Source organism: Zalophus californianus, chromosome 4 (assembly GCF_009762305.2).
Source record: "Zalophus californianus isolate mZalCal1 chromosome 4, mZalCal1.pri.v2, whole genome shotgun sequence".
Classification (NCBI taxonomy): domain Eukaryota; kingdom Metazoa; phylum Chordata; class Mammalia; order Carnivora; family Otariidae; genus Zalophus; species Zalophus californianus.
This window is the reverse complement of record NC_045598.1, coordinates 121,444,961-121,469,419: the sequence shown is the minus strand read 5'-3', so window position 1 is coordinate 121,469,419 and position 24,459 is coordinate 121,444,961. Positions and strand designations below refer to the sequence as shown.

Genomic DNA, 24,459 nt, shown 5'->3' with positions numbered 1-24,459 from the left:
AATAAATATTTGAGCACCGGCTGCTGTAAGGCTCTCTCTGTTTATCACTGGGGATAAGGGATGGGGCGCAGGGGGGACGCATGGTTCACATTTTTAAGAAGTAACTGGTTAAGTGGTGCCTGGATGGCTCAGTCGGTGAAGCGCCCAACTCTTGGTTTCAGCTCAGGTCATGATCTCAGGGTCGTGAGATCGAGCCACATGTCTGGCTCAGCCCTGGAAATGGAGCCTCCTTAAGAGTGTCTCTCTCTCTCCCTCTCCCTCTGCCCCTCCCCTCCCCCACCTCTCCCTCTCTTAAAAAAAAAAAAAAAAAAGGAAAAGGAGAAGTAACTGGTTATTGGTCAACAATACCTGTCTCAGATAAAAAGTCCTTCTATATCCCTCACCTAAATCTTTCATGCTGCTATTAAAAACCCATTGCCACTTGTTTAACTCCTTGACTGAGGACCTCGTGATTCTAGTTCTAGAGCTTCTAGGGTCTTTACCAGGTACCACAGACTCTGGGGTAGGGCTGACAACAGGTAAGTATCCCCAGTAATTCTGCTCACTACTGAGATACTGACCTGAAGTTTCCCACCAATTCCCAACATAATGAAGCAATTGTGCACCATCTACTTTATCTAGATCTTTTAAATTATGACCAAATTTGACATTTATTGCCCCAGTTAATACAGAAGCCTAACTGGGAAAGGAAAAGACCTCATTATCTTAATTCCAAAACCATTTTCTATTTGTGGCTCAGTCAACATTTCGGCATCTCGTTAAACGTATTTAATTTCATTCCCTTAACAATAACCCACGTACCACACCAGTGACCACAACTTCAGTGTCCCAGCCCCTAAATTCTATTAGTGTTCAGGAAGCCTCATAGTTGCAACATAATGTTCAATCAGTGCAGAGAAATTAATTAAATTAAAATTATTTTTATTGTGATTTAATTAGCTTGATTTAATTACTTTGTTCACGGACTGAGCATTCTGTTTACAGGCAGATCCCAGCTCTCATTCGTGGCATGAATGTTCCCATAGAATTACACATTTTCTCTGTTCAGCCATTGGAGTGGGCTGGGGGAGTTTGCCAGAAACTCACAATTTATCACAATCAGCATCATCACAAATTATAGGAAGCATCCAGCAATATGATAACTTCTAAATGAAGTGTCTGAAAGCAGGTCATACCACCAGCCTCGGCTGTTGATCCGTCATATTTCATAGTCAACCTGACACCCTGTCCAATTTGCTGTGCCTGCTTTATCCCCGGGCAGCTCCTGTGAGCTGCCGCCTCTCACAGGGCCTGGCTGGGGGGCCCAGCTCCCACACAAGCCAAGGGCCTGCCTGGTCCTCCTCGGCCCCCCTCCAGCCCTGGCTCCATGCAGTGGCCACTCAAGCTAGGGCTCCTGCTTCGTCTTTCTGTGAGCCAGGGGTCCTGTACCTGACGTGCACCATCTGACATTCAGTATTTCAACCGGGGAATATAGGCAGCAAACCACAGAGCATTAGCAATTCCTGAGGCTGGGTCTCAGTGAACACAGGCTATTTACATGATGCCATTGCAGTTACTTTTCATATCTTGGCACACTTGCCTTTGAACCCTACTTCAAAACAATAGCCGGAGATCATGTGTGTTCTCAACCTCCTTTACAGCAGGCCACTCCACAACACAATGTGTGACTCCAGCCAGCCCGACAACAGTGGCCTTCACTGGTTCTCAAAAACAAAATCAGCTCGGGCGCCTGGGTGGCTCAGTCGGTTAAGCATCTGCCTTCGGCTCAGGTCATGGACTCCTGGGATGGAGTCCCATGTCGGGCTCCCTGCTCCATGGGAAGCCTGCTTCTCCCTCTCCCCCTGCTTGTGTTCCTTCTCTCACTGTGTCTCTCTCTGTCAAGTAAATAAATAAAATCTTTAAAAATAAATAAAATAAAATCAGCTCTAACTTGTCTATCTGAAATGTGTCATCTTGATTAGCGCACTCAAGGCTGTATGGAGTTGTTTTCCTATGTTCTAACAACCATATTTCAATATATTTGCCTTTCTGCATGGTCTTACATATTTTATTTTATGATCTGAAACCATTTTGCTGAGAAAGGAGCCATAGGCTTTGCCAGACTGTTCCAACAATAGAGGCCGGAACGTTTTTGTCCCTGTGTGAGTTTTCTGTGGCAGATATAACAAATAGCCACAACCTTAGTGGTTTCAGGCAACAGAAATTTATATGCACTTATGGTTCTGGAGGCAGAAACTCAGCCTTAGTCTCACTGGGCAGAAATCAAGATGTCGTCAGAGTGGTTCTCCCTCTGGAGGCTGTAGAAGAAAGTCCATCCCTTGCCTCTTCCAGCTTCTAGTGGCTGCCAGCATTCTTTCGCTTCTGGCCACATCCTTCCAATCTCTGCTCCTGTCTCCACATCACCTTCTCCTCTTCTGTGTGTGTGAGCTCCCTCCGCCCCTCTCTTACAAGGACAATGTTGACGGCATTGATGGCCCAAGTGGATAACGTAGGGTAATTTCCCCATCTCAAGGTTCTTAACTTAGTCACATCTTCAAAGGCTATCTTTTTTTTTTTCCAAATAAGGTAACGTCTACAGATTCCAGGGATCAGAGCCTGATCTTCTGGGGGCCACCATTCAGCCCACTGGTCTCTATGCTTCTTAACTCTTCATTGGCCTTCAGGAAGGGACATAAAATGATTTTAAAGATGTGACAGAAATAGCACCAAATTAAAATAGACGTCCATGCCAAAGCCCATTAAAATAATCAGATAAAAGTTAATGTGACGGTTAAAGAGAAAGCAAGGCCTTTGAAAAATGAAGTTTTTGCCAAGGCCTGGGAGAGAAACAGGGCCTGTTCCTTCACGTCCAGGTGAAGAAAGTACAAGCTTTGCAAACCTTGCCACCAGAACACGCTTGGTTCTTGAGCCCTGACTGTCCCCGAGAGCTTGGGTGAGTTGCTCTGCTTGCCCCTCCTAAGCCTCTCATCCTGCCCCAAGGGTGCCGTATTTATGTGTTGTGCAAAGTGTTGAATGAGGAACTTCTGTCACCGACCAGAAGTGAAAAAGGGCAGGGACTGTGTGTTTTTCAATTAACTAGAACAAGAGGAAATAAGTGTTAACTTCAACGTGAGATACTCAGGCTACCGATCAGAGCTGAATCCCTACAGGCAGGTGTGCCCGACCTGATTTATTTCCAAAAGAAGTTCAAGAGCCGCCTCTTCCGGAATCAAGAAAATGGTGGATGAGCTAATCCAGTGGCAGCCTGATGCCCTTTCTGGTCGAGAAATCAGGCCTGGCTTCCTGCCCAGCTCTGCCTCTTCTCATGTGATGTCATTCACAAAACCCGGCCTCACTAAGTACCAGTCTTCTCCGTAGATAGACTACACGGGCTCCTTAAAGGCAGGGCTCTTCTTCTTCCGTGTGCAGGTTTGAGCACATTACCTGGCACACAGAGGACCTTCAATAAATATTCCTTTACTTGAACTGAATGTCTGCCTTACCTGACTCACAGACTCAAAGTGATATTGGTCATGCTATGATTCACACCCTGGAGCTCCTGGCCAGGCGCCTGCCAGGGCAGCTTCAGTTACTGCTTTGCCCTGCCCGGGGGCCTCCCCCTCGCCCTGGCCAGTGGTGGCATCACCACCCGCCTGCCAAAGCCAAGAGTGAGGGCCCACCTTGCCTTGCCACCCTAGCGGGCTTCCAGCCTCTGTTCCCAGCATTCTCCAGAAAATAAAACTGTTTAACCACCAAAATAATAATAATAATAATAATAATTAATTTAAAAAAATATATATATATAGGGCATGCTGCTTCTGGAGGTAACTCAGAAATGCTACACAAACAGAAGGTATCAGTATTGTGGTGGATATCGTTCCTCTTCCACTAAGTCCTTTAGCAAGGTCCCTTCCAGCCATATGACACTTTCACCCCTTTAAAAATTAGCCTGAGGGTCGCCTGGGTGGCTCAGTTGGTTAGGCATCTGCCTTCGGCTCAGGTGGGATCGAGCCCTGCATCGGGCTCCCAGCTCATCGGGGGAGCCTGCTTCTCCCTCTCCCTCTGCCTGCCATTCTGCCTCCTTGTGCTCGCTCTCTCTCTCTCTCTCTGTCAAATAAATAAATAAAATCTTTTTTAAAAAATAAAAAATAAAATTAGCCTCAGAGAATGCACATCTGCACTGGGGATGAGTAGAAAGAAGTCTCCATTACTCATGCCCTTTAATTCAGAGGGCATGCCCTACCATGCAAACCTTGGTGCTCATCAGCAGACTGGAAAGACCTTTGAGATTATCTAGTCCAACATCGTCTTCTTTAGGGAAAAAGAAAACTAAGAGTTTTCTTTTGTCATATGGCTTGTCAGCAGCAAAGAACACAAGCAGCTAGAACCTACCTCTACTGTCTTCTAGTCCAGTGTGTTCTCCATTCTCTTGTGCTCTTTCTTTAACCCAAGGTTTTCACTTAGCCTTGTAAATCTGGTTCAGTGCACTATCTCACAGCTAAGTGTTCCAAGCTGCCTGAGTAGAGTATGTTACTGACTCCCCTCACACAGGTTGGGTTGTGAGAACCTACATAGAAAAACCATTACAAGGTACTCTGAAAAAAAAATGTAGCATGTTTTGGTAGTGTTTGATTTTGTAGTATGCCATTTTAATTCCCTCTTCTTGCCTTTCCTGTATTTTTAAAGTTATTTTATTAGTCGTTATCTTGGAAATTACAATTAACATCTTAAACTTGTAACAACCTAGTTTGAGTAATACCAACTGAGTTTCAAGTGTGCTCTGAATAGCTCCATCTCTCCCCCTTTACATTGTTATTGTCACAGACTACAACTTTATCCATTATATGCCCATTAACATAGACCTATAATCATTGTTTTATGCATTTGCATAAAATTAAATCACAGGAAAAAGAAGTTATAAACCATAGCAAAAGTACAATGATACTGGATTTTATACTTACCTAGACAGTTACCTTTACCTGTGTTCTTTGCATTTTTTTTCTTATGGCTTTGATTGATTTAAAGTCTCTGTCCTTTCATTTCAGCCTAAAAGACTCCCTTTAACATTTATCATACAGCAGATTTACTAGTACTGAACTCCCTCGGCTTTTGTTTATCTGGAAATGTCTTAATATCTCCTTCATTCTTGAAAGATAGTTTTGCCAGATACAGGATTCTCAGTTGGTGAGTTTCTTTCTTTCAGGACTTTAAATACGTCATCCCCCTGCCTCTGGCCTCCATGATTTTTGAAGAGAAGTAAGTTGTTAGGGACGCCTGGGTGGCTCAGTCGGTTAAGTGTCTGCCTTCGGCTCAGGTCATGATCTCAGGGTTCTGGGATCGAGCCTAGTGACAGGCTCCCTGCTCAGCAGGGAGTCTGCTTCTCCCTCTCCCTCTGCCCCTCCCCCCTCTGCTTGTGTGCTCTCTCTCTCTCTCTAAAAATAAATAAACAAATATTTTTTTAAAAAGAGAAATAAGTTGTTAATCTTATTATGGATTTGTCAAATATGGTAAGTCCCTTTCCTCTTGGCACTTTCAAGATTCTCTCTTCATTTTGGGTTTCAGTAGTTTGACTATAATGTCTCAGTGTGGGTCTCTTTATGTTTATCCTACATGGAGTTCATTGAGCCTCTTAGACATGTATGTTCATGTATTTTTTCAGATTTGGGAAATTTTCAGCCATTATTCATTCAAATTGCTTTCTTCCCTTTTTTTTCTTCTCCTAACACTCCTTCCCAAAATGTGTATGTTAGTATGTGTCATGATATTGCACACATCCCTCATGCTCAGTTCACTATTCTTCATTTTCTTTTTCTTCTGGTCCTCACACAAGTTCAGTGTCTTACCTACAAGTTCATTGACTCTTTCTTTTGCCTGCTCAAATCTTTTTTTTTTTTTAAGATTTTATTTATTTATTTGACATGGGGCGGTGGGGAGAGAGCAAGCACAAGCAGGGGGAGTGGCAGGCAGAGGGAGAAGCAGGCTCCCCACTGAGCTAGGAGCCCAATGTGGGGCTTGATCCCAAGACTCTGGGATCACGACCTGAGCTGGAGGCAGCCACTTAACTGACTGAGCCACCCAGGCACCCCAAGCCTGTTCAAATCTTCTGTTTAACCTCTCTAGTGAGTTTTTCATTTCAGTTGTAGTACTTGCCTCCAAAATTTGTTTGGTTCCTTTATTTAATTTCTATTTCTTTGTTGATATTCTCATTTTGTTCATACATTGTTTTCCTGAGTGAGTTTAGTTCTCACTGAACATATTGAAGACAGTAAATTTAATGTCTTTTACTAATCTTTCCAATGTCAGGGATTCCTCAGGGATGATTTCTATCAAATTCGTTTTCTCCTGTGAGTGGGCAATATTTTCGTGGTGTTTCTTTAGATTTTGTCTGTTTGTTTGTTTGTTTTTTAGGGGGGTTGTTTATTTGTTTGTTTTGGTAGATTTTGTATGTTGTTGTGAGAACTGAACACTGAGTATTAAGTTATGGTAATTCTAGAGATTTAACCCTCCTACACCTCTGGAATCTTACTTGTTGAAAGCTAAAGCCAACTGTTTGTTACTTTTCCAAACTATTTTTGCAACATGTTGTATTCCTTCCTTTGTGTGGTCCCTGATGTTTCTGTTCTGTTCTATGTAATCAGCCAGTAACCTGACAAAGATTTCCTTAAATGTCCACCTTGCAAAAGGGGTGTAGGGAAGAAAAAAAGTAGTTCCTGTCTGTTTAAATCCCTTCAGAAGCTGCTTTGGTCCATGAATGGGCTGACAGTTCCTGCCAATTCAATCATTGTTTTGGTGAAGGGACAGATTCCTAGAGCTTCCTACTCTGCCATCTTTTTGTGATGTCATCCAGTAGTGATTGATTTTAATTTAGAAACAAGAGAGAGAAAATAATAATTAACTCAAAGTTCCCAAACATGAAAAAACATTTCATCAATGTGGATCTTGACTGTCTCATGGTCTCTCATGAGAGATCAAACAACACAGTGATTTTTGTCTGCCATCTTTAAGTCATAGATATTCTAAACTTTTTTTTAAGATTTTATTTATTTATTTATTTATTTATTTATTTATCTATTTGAGAGAGAGAAACAGCATGAGAGGGGAAAGGGTCAGAGGGAGAAGCAGGCTCCTGGCTGAGCTGGGAGCCCGATGTGGGACTCGATCCCAGGATTCCGGGATCATGACCTGAGCCGAAGGCAGTCGCTTAACCAACTGAGCCACCCAGGCGCCCTAAGTCATATATATTCTAAAAATCCCTTTAGGAAGCAGGCAAGTATAAAATTTGCTGGAAGCATGATGTAGAAAAATCTTTGACCTAGAAGAGTCTAGGAGGGTCAGAATTGAGAGATCAAGGTGATATTGCTAAATAAAAGAGGCATCTTCTGGAGCATGAAGAGGAAAGCCAGTTCTCAGGATCAAGGAATGTTTGATGAAGAGAAACGTTGAGTCTGACCACAAAAGAGTCCCTGACCTCCCTGTCCTTACATGCACTCTACACGTAACACTCAGCCACCTGGTGGCTTCTGGCATCCCCGTCTGACGGTCCTGTTTGGTCACTTGACTTGGATGTCATATGCTCTCACACAATTAGACCTCTCTTGAGAAGAAGAAGAATTTCTTAAACGTTATAATTAAGCTAAAGAAGGAAGAAGGAAGAGGGTATGGGGAAGGGTGTATTCATTTCCTGGGGCTGCCATAACACACTACCACAAACTTGATGGTTCAAAACAACAAAAATTTATTCTCTCATGGTTCTGGAGACTAGAAGTCAAAAATCAAGGTCAGGGCGCCCTCCAAAAGCTCTGAATCTCTCTTTGCCTCTTCCAACCTGGGGCCTGGTGACTCTAAGCATTTCTTTTCCCATGGTAGCATAACTCCTCTGTTGTCTCTTGTCTTCGCATGGCCTTCTCCTCTGTGCGCCTCTCTCCATGCTGGACCTCTCATACAAATACCAATCACTGGATTTAAAACCTCCCCTAAATCTCAGATAATCTTATCTCAAGATCTTTAACTTAATTGCATCTGCAAAAACCTATTTCCCCAAATAGAATCACAAGCACAGGTATCATGGGTGTGGTATAATATGAAATATATTTGGTCTTTGTCCCAGGTTCCTGACACAGGGCTGTTAAAACCCTTGGGTTTTCCTGAGTGATAGGAGTGTCTTTTGTTATTCATAATGTGCCCCTTTCAATGACACTGGAGTTTATGCTAATGAGGTAACTTAGGAAATCTTGATACCCTCAGGAGAGGGCTGGTCACCAGGAAGACAAAGTAATTAGAGGGTTGGAAGTTTCAGCCTCACCCACCAATCTCTGGGAAGGGGAGGGTAGGAAGCTGGAGATCCGAGCTCTGTAAAAACCCTTGACCAATGCAATTCAGAGTTTCGGGTTGCTGAACACACTGAGGTGATGGGAGGGTGGTGCTGCTAGGGAGAGCGTGGAAGCTCCATGCCCCTGCCCCATACTGCCCTGTGCATCTCTTTCATCTGGCTATTCCTGAATTCTATCCTTTCTAATAATCCAATAGACATAGGTAAACTGTTTTCCTGAGTTCTGTGAGCCATTCTAGCAAATTATCAAACTTGAGGAGCGGGTTGTGAGTACCCTTAATTTACACCTGGTCAGTCAGAAGTCTGGGTGGCCTGAGACTCATGACCAGCATCCAAAGTGGGGCAGTCTTGCGGGACTGAACCCTTAACCTGTGGGGTCTGGGAGTGCCTGGGGGGCTCAGCTGGTTAAGTGTCTGCCTCAGGTCATGACCCCAGGGCCCTAGGATCGATCCCCGATCCCCAAGTCCGGCTCCCTGCTCAGCAGGGAGTCTGCTTCTCCCTTTCCCTCTGCCTCTCCCCTTGCTTGTGCACTCTCTCTCTCTCTCTCTCTCTCTCAAATGAATAAATAAAATCTTTAAAAAAAAAAAAAAAGAAAAGAAAAAAGCCTGTGGGGTCTGCACTAACTTTGGATAATCCATATCAGAATGTAACTGAATTGTTAGACAACCAGTTTTGGTGTTGAAGAATTAGAGAATTGGCTGGTGCCAGAGAAAACACCCCACAAAGGTTATGATTTGGATGTGGCCTTTGACGGGGATACATAATTCAACTCCCTGTAAAGGGGAAGGGAAAGAAGCAAGATTCTCGTATTCTCACAAAATCTGTAGTACTGAGTATATATTAATTAAATGTATAAAGGTGTTACTTATGGAATCAACTTAAGAAGGCAGAGCGGTTAATGGTGCTTCATGACAGAGACTTCTTTTGCCCCTAGTTAGACATGAGGTCTTTGCACAAACTTTACAGAAAAGATTATAAGCCTCCTTCAGTATCTACTCCCCCTGCCCACTAATCCTGAGTTTACATTACAGGTGGTCTTTTGGGAGGATAGGCAGGAAATACAGATAACATTTAATGAGGGTGAAATCTGTGAGCTCATCACTGGAATTATGACCACTGATAGAGCGAAGGAAGCATTCAAAGATTGGGAGCCCAAATTTAGGTACCTTTGATTCCTTTCCTGGAATGTCCCCGACAGTTAACTCACCATTAAAAAGGAAGTGATTTCAATTCACGCCAAGTCCAACCACCAGTGGAAGGGATACCATCCATTGTTCTCAATCTTACAAATTTTTCTTTTCTTTCATGTCACTTCTCTTCCTTTTCTAGCACTATATTTTCTCTCTTTTTAAAAAAAAAAAAGTAACAAACATTTGCTTTCACAAGCATGCAGTTTCGTCTTACTTCAATGCCATGAGGCAGGTATCATTATTGCTACTTTATAGAGAGTGAAATGGGGCCTCAAAGAGGTAATATAAGGTTAGGCAGGCACTAAAACCCTACGATGACTCCCTTTCTACTCCTATTTCCTTTTCCTCCTTTTCCCCATTCCAAAGGGCCTCAAAGGCTTAGCACAGGCCCCCAGTATTCTAAGATCCATGGTTTTCAGCCCGCTGAGTATCAGAACCACCTGGGGAGCTTTTACAAAAGCTGATGACTGGCCCCATCCCAGGTCATAGGAATCATAGCATCTGGTGGTGCAGCCTGGACATCAGCATTTTGTCGAAGCCCCCCAGGCGATCCTAATGTGCGGCCAAGATTGAGAATCACTGCTATTACGTTTGCACCTCTTATGAGCCAGAGAAAAGAAAATAGTCACTCTCAGGCAGAAGCAAATCTTCGGAGCATGTCCCAGTAAACCTGGTTGATAAAAACCAAGGACAAAGTGACCAGTGAGACTTACAGATGACAATCCGAGCGGACACATTTAATGCCCCTCCCTTCCCCAATCCCACTGGAAGAATCATAGAATCATCCTGAGCAGGGAGAAAAGTCTTTAACATTCATGTAAAATAAGGAAGAATGGTATTGACACGCTAGAAACTTTGAGGAGGTAGGCGCGACTTGGTGGAGGTGAAAGCAGAGGGGTCAAAGTACTAAGAAGACCTATGCAGCACTGACAAAGGCCACGTTGGGAGTAAGTGAGTGAAATTTCCCGCAAAGACCCGGGAAATTCTCACCCGTGAACTACAAGAGAATAGGACTGTGAGACGGTCGGTGGGTGGAACTTAGGGCAGTTTGAAAATTACACCAGTGCCTCACACACAGAACTGCTGGCCACCTGGAGGGATTTGGGGAAGGCCCCCATCAGTTACCAGAGAAATAAAAACTTAAAATTTTCCCTCTGGGACTCAGAGAACAGAACAGGAACAAACACAATCACTGACAAAATCATCTCAAATTTCCAAGCCAGGTAAATATAGATCTCCTTTTGAAAGAAAAAGCAAATCAAAACAAAATAAAAATCCCAGAATACAGGAAAAGAATTGGTACACAAAAAAGGAAAGAAAACTACTTTGAAGAATCAGAGCAAATGGCTCTGATTTGGAGTAGCGTGGAAGCTCCAAAAAGCAGGGATTTTTGATTTGGATTTTCAACATGTTGGAAGGACATTATGGAGAAGGGCTACAAAGAAGAAACAATTGATAAATATTTCTATTGGCGAAAATCATGCTCACTAGAATTTTGTTCAAAACGACTTTAATCTGGGCAGGGTGGCAGGTTAAAACTTCCAAAGATGGCAAATTTCCCAACCCACAAGCTCATATACAATGTGACCTGCCTCTTTCATCAGGAAGAGGGGTCTATTGCTCCACATCTTTGAATCTAGGCAGGAGGCAAGAGGATCAGTGTGACTTCACTGACCAATAGACTATGCTGGAAATGACACTATGCCGGGTCCGGTCACAGCTGGCCTGAAAGATTTGCTCCTGCGTATTGGAAGTCAGCAGCCATGTAAAAGGTATGACCACCTAAGACAACCAAGCTGGGAGAAGCCCAAGCCATGCAGAGAGACCCCAGAGAGTGAGACACCATGGAGAGAGAGAGAAAGAGAAATTGAGAGAGGCTATGCCTGGGGAGTGAGAAGACAGAATGGAAGTGGGCCACCCATCTCAGCTCCACCAGCTAAGGCCATGTGATCAGAGATACACCACCCAGCCAAGCTACCAAATTCCTGACCCTCAATATTATAAGCAAAATAAAATGGTGGCTCCAAGCCACAAAGTTTCAGGTGGTTTGTTAAAAAGAAATCAAGAGCAGCAAAGGCAACCCACAGCAGCCTGGAGGGCATCACAGAGACAGCAGGGTTTGGTGAATGTTGAAATCCCAAGCCATCTTCCCCAGCTCAGCTCCCAGAATTCTGGCAGCCAGGACATGACCCTAAAGGCAAGACATGGGCAGATTTCCTCTGCGAATTCTGACCAGCTCTAGGGGAAAGACCTAAAGCAACTCACTGGAGAGCTCCCCACAGTAGCCCTACGGGAGAAGTTGCCTTTCATTAGGACCCTGCCCACAGGCAGCCTCCAATCACCTTTCGGTCCCCTGTCCTAAACACACACAACCAACCCAGGATTCCTAGGCCTGTGACAACACTTTTAATATGAAACACACAGAGGAAAGGAGATTTAGAGGAAACATTATGAGGGGAGGAGAAAACTAAAAAGCAAAATGATCATTTTTGTCCATAAGGAAGGAGATATAGGAGAAAACATTGCATCCATAAAACAAGAACAGGATGCTGTTAAAAAGAACGAGTAGTCCAAAAACAAAAAAAAGAGCTTTTGGAAATTAAATAAATGACAGCATGAGTGAATAACTCAGCAAAAGGGTGGGACGATAAGTTGGGGAAACTTTCTGGAAAAGAAAGCAAACATCAGAGAAGAAAAATAAAAGAGGAAAGACAAGAAAACCAGAGGACCAGTACAGACCAAAAATGAGCTGTTCCCTCCAAATAACAAAGAGTTCCAAAGAGAAGGAACAGAGAAAATGAAGTGGAGGAAATCACCAATAATGTAATTCAAGGGAACTTCCCACACTTGAAGGGTATGACACACACCAAGTCACATCATCACGAAACCTCCTAACATTACTTAGAAAAAGAAGATTCTGCAAGGAGGGGGAGGGAGGAAAGAGAGGGACAGAGTTTGAGAGAGAGAAAGGTCCCATACAAACGAGAAATCGTGGAATGACTTAGAACTTCGCCATAGCAACACAGGGCACGAAAAGACAATGGTGCAAGGCCTTCCAAATTCTGAAAAAATCATCTCCACGCTGAACTTATCCAACCAAATTATGAACATGTGCAAAATGAAGACATTTTCAGACATATGAAACATGACTCTCCCACACACTTTTTTTTAGGAACCCCTGGGAGAGTGTGCCTCATAAAACAAAGGAATGAATCAAGAAGGAAGAAAATATGAAATCCGGGACACAGGCTTCAACCCAGTTGAACAATAAAGGGAATTCCCAGAACATTAGTGAAGGGGGTTCTCAGAAAGACAGCTGCCAGTTCAGACAAGAGCTGGTCAGAGGACTTCAGTAAAGATTCCCCCAGAATACTGAAGAGACAGAATGTCTGATGTGAATGCACACCTCAAGAGGCGATCTAGAACACTGGTAGAGAATTGGGGCTGACACGTGTAATGCAGATCCAAGAAAGACACAAAACAACTATAATCCAGAGCAGCACTCTCCAGTAGAAACAAAGTGTGCACCCCACATGTAATTTTACATTTATTGCTAGTCACATTTTAAAAAGAAATAGCTGGGGCGCCTGGGTGGCTCAGTTGGTTAAGCGACTGCCTTCAGCTCAGGTCATGATCCTGGAGTCCTGGGATCGAGTCCCGCATCAGGCTCCCTGCTCAGCCAGAAGCCTGCTTCTCCCTCTCCCACTCCCACTGCTTGTGTTCCCTCTCACGCTATCTCTCTCTCTCTCTCTCTCTGTCAATTAAGTAAATAAATAAAAATCTTTAAAAAATTAAAAAAATAAAAATAAAAAAAATAAACTCATGCATGCATGATTTTGATTTTTGAAAAGATCTTGACAAATGATCAGTGGACAGTCTGTCCACAAGTGTGTGGGTTAAGAATTTTCTAATATTCTCGCTCTCTCACTCTCTCCTTCTCTCTATAAAATAAATAAATCTTAAAAAAAACGGGGGGAGGGCGCCTAGGTGGCTCAGTCAGTTGAGCATCCGACTCTTGATTTCGGCTCAAGTCATGGTCTCAGGGTCATGGGATTGAGCCCCATGTTGGGCTCCACACTCAGTGGGGAGTCTCCTTCTCTCCCTGCCCCTCTCCCTCTGCCCCTCCCGCTACTCTCACATGCCATTATCTCTCTGTCTCTCTCTCTTTCTCTCTATAAAATAAATAAATAAACCTTAAAAAAAGTTTTTTCTTTGTAATATTGCCCATGTAGGATTGTCACTTTAAAACAGGCCCCCTTCCCATCGTCCTCTGTAAGGAGGCGAAGCTAGGAGGCAGCCCCAAGTGTCAGATGGAAAAGAAAGCTGACAGAGAATGCAGTGCAACACATGCGTCCCTGTGGCCAAATCTCAAGTCCCACTCTCAAGGCACAAGAGAGGCTCTGAGGAAGTCACACAAAATGGCCTCCTGAGGACCCCAAGGGGACAGAAGAGCCAGGGGAAAGGAAGCACAACTCTCAAGAGATGAATGCCTGAAGACAGGGTAAGGGTGCAGCACTTCCCACCTTCTCCACACCTCAAACCTTCCCCTTTCAGGGGGGTCTAGCTACGCCACTTGTGGTTCCATTGGCACCTCCTCCAAGCCAAAGTCTACCGTCCTTCATGGCCCAGGGCAGAGGTTCTCCCTCCTTTAAATGTTCCCTGACTATTCTTGGCCTCACTTTTTTTTTTTTTTAACTCACGTGGTAGGTCTCAAACAGCTTGGGCCTTAATTATAAACTGTGGAATTGCACACTATAATTTCATGCATAATTTCCAAGCTGCATGATAAGAACAAGGACAATACCATATGCTTCCGCATGCCCCATCATACTGAGCATAGGATTAAACCCATAGCATAGGTTTGAAGACTATTTGATGATTGATTGTTGACAGTGATATTGAAATGTGTTTATGCATTTCTGTAGTACCTGTTATGTCAGAAGCTATGGTATTTTATAGGTAGGTAAGAGAGGATTTTTAGACATAGGAACTCAGGTACAGAGCTGAGTTCATTTCCCCTTCAGTTCATGACACAAGATTGTAATTGGTCAATACAAAACCTCTCCCTTCAGAAGAGATACGTAACCTACAATGGTAGAAACATTAGATGGGCAACAGACCTGTCCACAGAGACCTGGCAGGCCAGAAAGGACTGGCATGATACCTTCAGAGCACTAAATGAGAAAAATATGCAGCCAAGAATACTCTATCCAGCTAGGCTGTCATTGAAAATAGAAGGAGAGATAAAAAGCTTCCAGGACAAACAAAAACTAAAGGAATTTGCAAACACGAAACCAGCCCTACAAGAAATCTTGAAAGGGATCCTCTAAGCAAAGAGAGAGCCTAAAAGCGGCATAGACCAGAAAGGAACACAGACAATATACAGTAACAGTCACCTTACAGGCAATACAATGGCACTAAATTCATATCTTTCAATAGTTACCCTGAATGTAAATGGGCTAAATGCCCCAATCAAAAGACACAGGCTATCAGATTGGATTAAAAAACAAGACCCATCGATATGCTGTCTGCAAGAGACTCATTTTAGACCCAAAGACACCCCTACATTGCAAGTGAAGGGGTGGAAAACCATTTACCATGCTAACGGACACCAAAAGAAAGCTGGGGTGGCAATCCTTCTATCAGACAAATTAGATTTTAAAACAAAGACTGTAATAAGAGATGAGGAAGGACACTATATCCTACTTAAAGGCTCTATCCACCAAGATCTAACAGTTGTAAATATCTATGCCCCTAACATGGGAGCAGCCAATTATATAAGGCAATTAATAACAAAAGCAAAGACACACATTGACAACAATACAATAATAGTGGGGGTCTTTAACACCCCCCTCACTGAAATGGACAGATCATCTAAGCAAAAGATCAACAAGGAAATAAAGACTTTAAATGACACCCTGGACCAAATGGACTTCACAGACATATTCAGAACACTCCATCCCAAAGCAACGGAATACATATTCTTCTCTAGTGCCCATGGAACATTCTCCAGAAGAGATCACATCCTAGGTCACAAATCAGGTCTCAACCGGTACCAAAAGATTGGGATTATTCCCTGCATGTTTTCAGACCACAATGCTTTGAAACTAGAACTCAATCACAAGAGGAAAGTCAGAAAGAATTCAAATACATGGAGGCTAAAGAGCATCCTACTAAAGAATGAATGGGTCAACCAGGAAATTAAAGAATTAAAAAAATTCATGGAAACCAATGAAAATGAAAGCACAACTGTTTAAAATCTTTGGGATACAGCAAAGGCAGTCCTAAGAGGAAAGTACATAGCAATACAAGCCTTTCTCAAGAAACAAGAAAGGTCTCAAATACACAACCTAACCCCACACATAAAGGAGCTAGAGAAAAAACAGCAAATAAAGCCTAAACCCAGCAGGAGAAGAGAAATAATAAAGATCAGAGCAAAAATCAATGAACTAGAAACCAAAAGAACAGTAGAGCAGATCAACGAAACTAGGAGCTGGTTCTTTGAAAGAATTAACAAGATTGATAAACCCCTGCCCAGACTTACAAAAAGAAAAGAGAAATGACCCAAATCAACAAAATCATGAATGAAAGAGGAGAGATCACAACCAATACAATACAAACAATTGTAAGAACATATTATGAGCAACTCTATGCCAGCAAATTAGATAACCTGGAAGAAATGAATGCATTCCTAGAGATGTATCAACTACCAAAATTGAACCAGGAAGAAATAGAAAACCTGAACAGACCTATAACCACTAAGGAAATTGAAGCAGTCATCAAAAATCTCCCAACAAACAAAAGCCCAGGGCCAGATGGCTTCGCAGGGGAATTCTATCAGACATTTAAAGAAGAATTAATACCTATTCTCCTGAAACTGTTCCAAAAAATAGAAATGGAAGGAAAACTTCCGAACTCATTTTATGAGGCCAGCATTACCTTGATCGCAAAACCAGACAAAGACCCCATCAAAAAGGAGAATTACAGACCAATATCCTTGATGAACATGGATGCAAAAATTCTCACCAAAATACTAGCCAATAGGATCCAACAGTACATTAAAAGGATTGTTCACCATGACCAACTGTGATTTATCCCCTGGGCTGCAAGGTTGGTTCAACATCCACAAATCAATCAACGTGATACAATACATTAACAAAAGAAAGAACAAGAATCATATGATCCTCTCAATAGATGCAGAAAAAGCATTTGACAAAGTACAGCATCCTTTCTTGATCAAAACTCTTCAGAGTATAGGGATAGAGGGTACATACCTCAATATCATAAAAGCCATCTATGAAAAACCTACAGTGAATATCATTCTCAATGGGGAAAAACTGAGAGCTTTCCCCCAAGGTCAGGAACGCGGCAGGGATGTCCACTATCACCACTGCTATTCAACATAGTATTAGAAGTCCTAGCCACAGCAATCAGACAGCAAAAAGAAATCAAAGGCATCCAAATCGGCAAAGAGGAAGTCCAACTCTCACTCTTTGCAGATGATATGATACTTTATGTGGAAAACCCAAAAGACTCCACCCCAAAACTGCTAGAACTCATACAGGAATTCAGTCAAGTGGCAGGGTATAAAATCAATGCACAGAAGTCAGGGGCATTCCTATACATCAACAACAAGACCGAAGAGAGAGAAATTAAGGAGCCGATCCCATTTACAACTGCACCCCAAACCATAAGATACCTAGGAATAAATCTAAGCAAAGAGGCAAAGGATCTGTACTCAGAAAACTATAAAATACTCATGAAAGAAATTGAGGAAGATGCAAAGAAATGGAAAAACATTCCATGCTCATGGATTGGAAGAACAAACATTGTGAAGATGTCAATGCTACCTAGAGCAAGCTACACATTCAATGCAATCCCCATCAAAATACCATCCACTTTTTTCAAAGAAATGGAACAAATAATCCTAAAATTTGTATGGAACCAGAAAAGATCCCGAATAGCCAGAGGAATGTTGAAAAAGAAAAGCAAAGGTGGTGGCATCACAATTCTGGACTCCCGGCTCTATTACAAAGCTGTCATCATCAAGACAGTACGGTACTGGCACAAAAACAGACACATAGATCAATGGAACAGAATAGAGAGCCCAGAAATGGACCCTCAACTCTATGGTCAACTTATCTTTGACAAAGCAGGAAAGAATGTCCAATGGGAAAAAGACAGTCTCTTCAACAAATGGTGTTGGGAAAATTGGACAGCCACATGCAGAAGAATGAAACTGGACCATTTCCTTACACCACACACAAAAACAGACTCCAAATGGTTGAAAGACCAAAATGTGAGACAGGAGTCCATCAAAATCCTAAAGGAGAACACAGGAAGCAACCTCTTCGACCTCAGCCACAGCAACTTCTTCCTAGAAACATCGCCAAAGGCAAGGGAAGCAAGGGCAAAAATGAACTATTGGGATTTCATCGAGATAAAAAGCTTTTTCACAGCAAAAGAAACAGTCAATAAAACCAAAAGACAACCGACAGAATGGGAGAAAATATTTGTAAATGACCTATCAGATAAAGGGCTAGTATCCAAAATCTATACAGAACTTTTCAAACTCAACACCCAAAGAACAAATGATCCAATCAAGAAATGGGCAGAAGACATGAACAGACATTTTTCCAAAGAAGACATCCAAATGGCCAACAGACACATGAAAAAGTGCTCAACATTGCTCGGCATCAGGGAAATCCAAATCAAAACCTCAATGAGATACCACCTCACACCCATCAGAAAGGCTAAAATTAACAAGTCAGGAAATGACAGATGTTGGTGGGGATGCAGAGAAAGGGGAAACCCTCCTACACTGTTGGTGGGAATGCAAGCTGGTGCAGCCACTGTGGAAACCAGTTTGGAGGTTCCTCAAACAGTTGAAAATAGAGCTACCCTACGACCCAGCAATTGCACTACTGGGTATTTACCCCAAAGATACAAATGTAGGGATCCGAAGGGGTACGTGCACCCCAATGTTTATAGCAGCCATGTCCACAATAGCCAAACTGTGGAAAGAACCAAGATGTCCATCGACAGATGAATGGATAAAGAAGAGGTGGTATATATACACAATGGAATATTATGCAGCCCTCAAAAGGAATGAGATCTTGCCATTTGCAATGACGTGGATGGAACTGGAGGGTGTTATGCTGAGGGAAATAAGTCAATCAGAGAAAGACATGTATCATATGACCTCACTGATATGAGGAATTCTTAATCTCAGGAAACAAACTGAGGGTTGCTGGACTGGTGGGGGGTGGGAGGGATGGGGTGGCTGGGTGATAGACATTGAGAGGGTATGTGCTATGGTGAGCGCTGTGAATTGTGCAAGACTGTTGAATCACAGACCTGTACCTCTGAAACAAATAATGCAATATATGTTAAGAAAAAAAGAAAAAGAAAAAGAAGAAGATAGCAGGAGGGGAAGAATGAAGGCAGGTAAATCGGAGGGGGAGATGAACCATGAGAGACTATGGACCCTGAGAAACAAACTGAGGGTTCTGGAGGGGAGGGGTGTGGGGGGAGGGGTTAGCCTGGTGATGGGTATTAAGGAGGGCACGTTCTGCGTGGAGCACTGGGTGTTACGCACAAACAATGAATCATGGAACACTACATCAAAAACTAATGATGTAATGTATGGTGATTAACATAACAATTAAATATTTAAAGAAAAAAAACCCTCTCCCTTCTTTAATTTTATTGGGATTTTTCTCCTTTATCCTTGATCCGCATGACCTGTCTCCTTCCTCTCTCCCCACCCAATAGATAGCCATCTAATGTATTAGGAATTTGCCCTTGGAGATGTACATATCTTAAAAATAAAGTGTTTGTATACGTGTGCTTTTCTAAACTTTATTAAAATAATATCAGGCTATAGATGTTCTTTTTTTTACTTTTTCATTTAGCATCTTTCCAAAAACCTGTTTCCAGGGGTGCCTGGGTGGCTCAGTCGGTTGGGCGTCTGCCTTTGGCTCAGGTCATGATCCCAGGGTCCTGGGATGGAGTCTCGCATCGGGATCCCTGCTCAGTGGAGAGCCTGCTTCTCCCTCTCCCTCTGCCGCTCCCCCTGCTTGTGCTGTCTCGCTCTCTATCAAGTAAATAAATAAAATTAAAAAAAAATAAAAATAAAAATAAAAACCTGTTTCCATTGCTTCAACTGCTGCATAGTATTCCACTATCAGCTTCTATCATATTTCATCCATCCATTCCCCAAAGGATGGATGCCTACATTGCCTCCAACTCTCTGGGACCCAAAATAATGCCATGAGGAAAAACATCCCTACACATCTGTTTCCATATGGACATATGCAAGAGTTTCTCTGGCATATATTGGGATAGCTGTGTTACAGAATATAAAAATATATAAGCTGGCTAAGGATTTTGGAATTGCTCTCCACAATGGCTACACCTATCTCACTTCTACCAGCTGTGGATGAGAATTCGCTGCTGTGTGATTCAGAAACAGCTATATAACGACATGTGACAGAAATAGCTTCGGGAGCAGAGTTGAGGACCTCAGCAGATGTGATTCTCATCATCTCTATGAAAAGGAGAAGACAAAAGAAACACAAAAAGAGGCAGTTGCGTGCACGTTCATTTACCTGGTCCACTTCCCTTTAAAGTGGGGGGGACAGGACTAAGCTCTGTTTAAGGGATGCTGCCTCCCTAATCTCCCCATTCTCTGTTTCTGACTCTTGGCTGTAGTAGTTAAGGAACCACTTATTTGAGACAGTTCTTTTGATTTGTATCTCAAAAGATTTTCTACCTTGGGAAAAGAAAGCAAGAGGAGGGAGAAATAAGGCATTAGTTAAGAAAATGGAACCCACAGATTCTGAAATGGTAAACACACACGATTAACTAGAAGTGATAAGCCTCTGAAGTTGACATTTATTCCTATCAACAGGGGAATTGATGAATCCCTTTGCCAGTGGGACTGAGTCAAATATCTCTGTCTTTTCCTGCCCACATCCTTGTGTTTCATCACCCAGGGCTGCAGGGACCCAAGACATGAGCTCTCTTGTTCACCCTCTTCCTGCCCTGCATCCGGGGGCTACCTAACCGTGGCTCCTCGTAGGACTTCCCTACTGTTGTCTATCCTCCCCAAGTGTGTCCATGTGCCCACAGACAATGTCAGGTCCCCCTTCCCGCCCCCCACCCCCCGCCATTGCCTCAGCTGCCAAACCTAGAACGCTGGGTGGCAGGACCGCAGACCAGACATGGGGACGGGGGAAGACCAAGTGCCCCAGAAAGGGCACACAGCCTTCTCCCTCCCCGGCGCCTGTACCCCTCCACGTGCCCCTCCCCTTCCTTTGCCGGATTCCCACCATCTGGGGTCCACCCCTGACTTGACAGACTCCTGTTGGTCACATCTGGCTTCAGAGAAAGAAACAAGGAGTTAGAAGTCCTAAACTAACAGGCAGCACTTGGCACACACAATAGAAGCAGCTGCTGTTTATAGCCCTTTTTAGGGTGGCCTCAAGCTGGACCTCACACTTCCCCTCCCTGGCTTCCCCCTGTGGGGCATTGTTTTACACCGAGCATCTGGAACCTCACAATCTTGCAGCTTGGAAGGTGGAAAAAAAAACAAAAAACAAAAACGCACAAGTCCCATGAATCTGTGAAACTCTACCGAACTCTCTTCCTGGGGAAACTTCCCCGCCGGGCTCCTGGCTTACCTCTCCGGTAAGGCAGGGCAGGTCCCTACCATTCCCGACCCTCAGACCCTCACCTCTCTATCCATTACGTGGCAATCCAAAGACCAGCCGGCCAGCTAACCAGTAAACAAGCTAGCCCTCGAAGTCTTTTTTTCTAAATAGCAGTCTAGTAGGCCTGAAACACTTCCAATTTCTTAAAGGCGAAAACACCCAGCCTGGACTCAGGGGTCAGTTCGAGACCAGCATCGCATCGAAGGAGGCCAGTAGCAAGGCCCTTGCCAGAGCCTTCCTGCTTGGTACCATCATCCGTGTGCCTCTTCTGACCCCAGGGCTTCTCTTCTCTGGTCCTGTCCCCATAGAAACAAGCGCGGAGCTGGCAGGCGCCTTGAAGGCTCCGCACGCACCACCTGACTCGGCGCGCGCCCCACCAGTACGCACGCTTGATTTCAGCCGCCTGAGCGGGCTCCGCTGGGCAGGGTGGTGCCTAATTACCTCCCTTCTGTTTGTTCCTCCTCTTGTCCTCTCCCCTCCCCACCCCTCAGAGGACAGACTTTCCAAGAAATAACACACGCACGCACCTGGCACAGTGCGATAGGGAAGCTCACCATGGATACCGGGCTACCATTCCCACTCCGGCGGTGGCTCCTGGGAATAAGTAACTATCTCTAGAATGCTACGAACTCCAGATGTGCACCGACTAATGCCTCGAGACCCGGCTTCCTTGTCTCATTATGCCTCGTTTTTTCCCCAAGTTTCATATATGCATATCGAGCCTTCCAAAGGGGGGAAAAATGGGAAATGGTAATCTTCCTTTTAATATGCTACCACATGCCAGCCCCTAACAGCTGTGCACACACAACACGATGGACTGGACATGAAATATTGCCCAGGACCATTTTTTCAGCATTCATTCCCAGGGCTTACAAAACACATTTACTTGGAGGGAGGTCACACAGTCTTCCTTCTGCATAAAAAGGTGGCTTTGAAATAGGTACAGCCATCTGGAAACAGCCTCCTCTGCCATTGATATGTAAAATGCACATATTACACCATCTTGCTCGGGACTCCACAGCCGGACACAGAGCCACACAGAGGCCCGTGATTGTTCAAATAGACAGTCTCGGGTTCTCCACAGTGCTTACCTTGCTCTGCAAAACCATTTGCCCGCAGTCTAGGTGACTCTGGACAGGCTGGGGGGCATTCATCTGTGGGCAGGGGGAGTGTCCTGGAGTCCAGATTTGGGGGGGAAATGATTTGAACACTCTCCGCCACTGCTGCAGCCTTGCTAATAAGAGAGAATATGTCAAGTGTGTGACTGGGAGTAAATAGCAAACACCCCATCGAAATAATGACCTCTGCTCTTTGGCTCATTATAAGCAGCGTTTGCTTCCCTCCCTAAAAGACTTAGATCCCACCTTTAATAACTGGTTTTGTCAGGCATTTAAAGGAAAAGAGCGATGGGTCTTATTTCACTAATTGATCTCGGTGTAGTCAGGGGGTTGCTTCTGTATGTTTATTAACATTTGCTCCTTAAAATGAGTACACCCCCCCACACACACACACCCAGAAAGACCTTCACAAATAAATTCTTATCCAGATCTTATCCAAATAAATTCTTGACCTCTCAAGCGATTGAACTTGGTGTTGTTTCTTCCATTTTTATTTCCTGGGCTTGGTTTTCATCTCTGTTTATTTTTTTTTAATATATACACGATATGGAGAATATAAATCAGCTGCCTTAAAATTTAAATGCCAACCCAAAGCTAAACGCTCTCCCTCCAAAAAAAAAAAAAAAAAAAAAAATCCCTGAAAGAATACAGAGCTCTGGAGCAGCTCAAAGGGTTAAGCTGTTAAATGCACAAATAGCAGAGCTCCCGTTACTGAGAGGAGAGCGAGCCCACTGGAAGGAGGAGATCACTCTAGGTCAGCCTGTCCTTTACATTGTGAAGAGCTAGAAAGGGGCTAATAAACCCAGCAGCCTATGGCAAAGGTAATTTATTTTATATTCCTAGTCATCACATGCAATATTTTTTGGAGGGGGAGAGCAAATATAATTCAAAGAAAGTGATAAACAATAAAATAAAAAAAAAAAACAATGTCTAGTGAGGCTTCCACCCCCAAGTTAAGAGAACACTTGCCTGTCTCTGCTTTTGTGGTGCATTTCTCATCCTGTTTGTGTGTCAACATCTTCAAAGTGCCTAAGCGGCTGGGGTGGGGGATGGTGGCTCTGCCTAAGCCTGGGGTCAGGGGTCCTTCCAGGGGAGGACAGGAATCCCCCCCCCCACCCACATAAGCAACTCCCAGGTGTGGGCGCACACATTTCCGCACAGGCACCTCCCAGCCCCACTCCCAGGAAGAAGCATCCCCTTGACTTATGAATCGGCTCCTTGCCCCGGAGTAATTACCAAATGGACAGTTCTCCGGCTGATTTCCTGAGCCAGCGTGGAGGACAGCTTCTCCTGGGGGTGCTCCGGGTGAGGAGCTGGGCCCTTTCTGCTCCCGTCTCGTACTTGCCACATTTTACGTGGATGAGGTCATTGGACTGCAGATGAGGTAACCGTGCAGCCTGCCCAGGAGCTGGGAGAGGTTACCATGTGACCGTGCATGTAAACACAGGGAGGTTGGGGGGGGGGGAGGGGGGCTGCCGACAGCTGGGCTCTGCTGCTGGCTGCTGAGGGGTGGGAGCCACAGGACTCTGGGAGCTTGTCCCAGGCTCTTAAAGGAGCCAAATCGCTGCCTGAGCTGGGGTCACAGCCACCTTGGACAATGGCCTCCGGGCAGAGCAACATCCTGCAAGAGGTGGGGGTGGGTGCTGGTCCTGTGGCAGGTTTGGGTGGGGTGGAATAGACAAATAAGGAACACTGCCCTGAAAAGAGGAGCTTCCCAAGGCAGAGACAGATGCTGCAGACAGGGCTGTGGGGTGCTCTTGTGGCTCAGCTCTAAAGCCCTCTGCCCCCCGCTGGTAAAGGTGGTTCCACCATGTGAACATTCAGCCACATCTTCTAATAGTCTCTAAGTTAGAAACATGGCTGGAAAAACAATCATTTTTTAAAAAACAGTATAGAGGGGCACCTGGGTGGCTCAGTCTGTTAAGCATCTGCCTTCAGCTCAGGTCACATCTCAGGGTCCTGGGATGGAGCCCCGCATGGGCTCCCTGCTCGGCAGGGAGCCTGCTTTTCCCTCTCCCTCTGCCCCCCCCCCCATACTCACGTGCGTGCACTCTCTCTGTGTGTGTCAAAAAAATAAATAAAATCTCTTTAAAAAAATATGGAAATACATTTTTTTAAGCTCTTCTGTA

General features: G+C 44.1%; 1 long non-coding RNA gene across 1 annotated transcript; it reads right to left on the bottom strand.

The window, feature by feature from the left end:
- Positions 1-848: 848 nt before the first annotated feature.
- LOC113912508 lies at positions 849-23,695 on the bottom strand. Its single transcript, XR_003516862.2, has 3 exons — positions 23,567-23,695; positions 22,304-22,446; positions 849-2,657 (listed from the first exon to the last, which is right to left on the bottom strand). It is a non-coding gene; the product is annotated as an uncharacterized LOC113912508 (long non-coding RNA).
- Between the last annotated feature and the right edge of the window lie 764 nt (positions 23,696-24,459).